This window comes from Octodon degus, unplaced genomic scaffold (genome assembly GCF_000260255.1).
Source record: "Octodon degus isolate 3935 unplaced genomic scaffold, OctDeg1.0 scaffold00184, whole genome shotgun sequence".
Lineage (NCBI taxonomy): Eukaryota > Metazoa > Chordata > Mammalia > Rodentia > Octodontidae > Octodon > Octodon degus.
Window position 1 is genome coordinate 3,901,289 of NW_004524760.1, and position 2,587 is coordinate 3,903,875.

Sequence of the window (2,587 nt, forward strand, 5' to 3'; positions counted from 1 at the left end):
ACACTGACAGCTTGTGCCTCAAAATCCTCTCCTTTCCATGAATTTTGAACTATTTTATCTGCTCCTTACTTATTCTAATCAAGTCTCAGCAGTAGAAAACTTTAAACCAAATTTTTATTTTTCAGATCTGTCTGTCTTTCTTGTTTTGAAACATTCCCAAGCTCTGAGGCTATATGGTTCTCCCTTACCGAAGTAAGCAATGAATTTTTGTCCTATAAACAGCCCATACTCGCAATATTTGGAGCCATCCTCCAACAGGACTCACGGAATACCACCATATCTGTGAGTTGCTTAGTAAATGGGACGAAGGGAATTTATACAGTTTGAGGGAATATAATAATTTATACATTGTAAGAATGGGATTGCCATTTGCCACACTCTCCAGACACAGTATAACTTTGGCCAAGAAATTAATCAAGGACTTTTGAAAGCACTGATTTAACAGCTTGAGCTAACAGAATCAAGGAAGCTACCAGTAGAATGTACAACTGATAGACCAACCCTGGGATTACATTGTTTGCCTAGAAGATCGGAGAGGTCTTCATTTGAAAGCAGAGAATGGAGAATGGATGGGCGGGAATAAGGTAAAAGGACCAATACTATTTTTGCCCAGTGAGAAGTATAAAGAACAGATTCCACTGATTGAAAGTGGCTTGTGAATTATGAGTCAGCAGGAAAATACTTGTTTCTCTTCATGGCTTACTGCATTGTTTCTGAGAATTAACATTTGTTCTTGGAAAATGGCATGAGGAAGAGGACAGTATAATTGTGTGTTGAGTATTTTGTAATAAGCATCAAGAGAATAAAATATGTTGGACTCACACTGGTGGAGAAATATCAAAAGAACCAAATTTTGAATTTTCACATCTACTCTAAATTCTTCTAGAAACTTAGAGCATAAAAGTCTGCCCTATTCCCATCCCAAATACTTTTGTGAGAACTGAAGCCACTACCCTGTCCCAATCCCTGGGGTATTACTCTAATCTAGACTGAGTAACTCAAATTAGAGGATTAACATGTCACGGGAGGAGCCCATTCCTTACGTGTAGGGTCTTGGGTGACCTGAAAAGTGGCAGGGGTAGGAGGCGCCTCTATGACAGAGTTTAGAAAAAGGCACTGTCATAGGCAAGCATGGCCTAGGGGACCAAATGGCAAGGGATTAGGGCAAGGAAGAGGAGTCCTGCAGAGGTTCAAATTTCTTGAGCACTTTTACCCAGGACTTCAGGAAAAACTATATTCAGCGTACACATGAGAGTTTTCCTCTCCTGTACCATTCCAAACACTCAGGAAAGCTCGGTGCATTCTTAGAGATGCATATGGTAGTGCCCTGGGTAACTAGAATAAGACAGAAAAGGAAGCAGGACTGGCCGCTCGCTCACACCTCCTTGAGGCCTATATGGAGACTACAACATCTGGCCAAGATTTCTGAAGGAACAGGTGGTGACCAGCAGGCAAACTGATAGGGGTAGGGAGGAACTCTTGATGGAGACAACTCAGGAAGATTTAAAAATAAGATTACCAGCTATACATATATACTTATATGGCTTTATACTTGGATAATATTCAAGTAAAAATTATTCTCTGTCTGTAATCCCAGTTTGGACAAGAGAATCACAAGTTCAAGTTGAAATAAAAAAAAATCAGCTGCGTCTTCTACAAGAATGAAGACCATTCTTAGCAATCAGACTGTCGACATTCCAGAAAATATTGACATCACACTGAAAGGACGCACAGTTATTGTGAAGTGCCCCAGGGAAACCCTGCGGAGAGACTTCAACCACATCAGTGTGGAACTTGATTTCCTTGGGAAGAGAAAAAAAGAGACTCAGGGTTAACAAATGGTGGGGAAACAGAAAGGAGTTGGTGACTGTCTGCACAATCTGTAGCCATGTACAGAACATGATCAAGGGGGTCACGCTGGGCTTCTGTCACCAGATGAGATCTGTGTATGCTCACTTCCCTATCAATGTCAGTATTCAGGAGAATGTGTCTCTTGTCGAAATCCAGAATTTCTTGTGTGAAAAATACATTTGCTAAGTTCATATGAGGGCAAGTGATGCTTGCTCAGTATCTCAAGCCCAGAAAGATGAGCTAATCCTGGAAGGAAACGACATTGAGCTTGTTTCAAATTCAGCTGCTTTGATTTAGCGAGCCACAATAGTCAAAAACAAGGATATCAGAAAATTTGTGGATGGTATCTATGTTTCTGAAAAAGGAACAGTTCAGCAGCCAGACGAGTAAGATCCAAGAGTTAACCCAGCCACAGAAACAAGCTTCTGGATTGTAAAGCCAATCTGTGATATTTTAATGAGACAATAAAAGATGTTTATGGATTTGTGAAAAATAAAATAAAATAAAAAATCCTTATCTTATGAAACATATTTATAGACGAACACATTGTGAGAATTCCACACAGGTAATAAAATATTGGGTAAAAACCACACTTTTACAAATCTGTGGAGGCAGGAAACAAACAAATGATTGCATTGGGCTAAAGTAGGAAGAGGATTGAATAACTGCGTATAGCAATCTTCTGGAGTAAACGAAAAGCTCGAAAACTGGACTGTAGTGCAGTGTGGAACTTTGC

General features: G+C 39.9%; 1 pseudogene; it reads left to right on the forward strand.

Moving 5' to 3' along the window:
- The first annotated feature begins 1,658 nt into the window (after window positions 1–1,658).
- LOC105743904 lies at window positions 1,659–2,241 on the forward strand (annotated as a pseudogene).
- The last annotated feature ends 346 nt before the right edge of the window (window positions 2,242–2,587 follow it).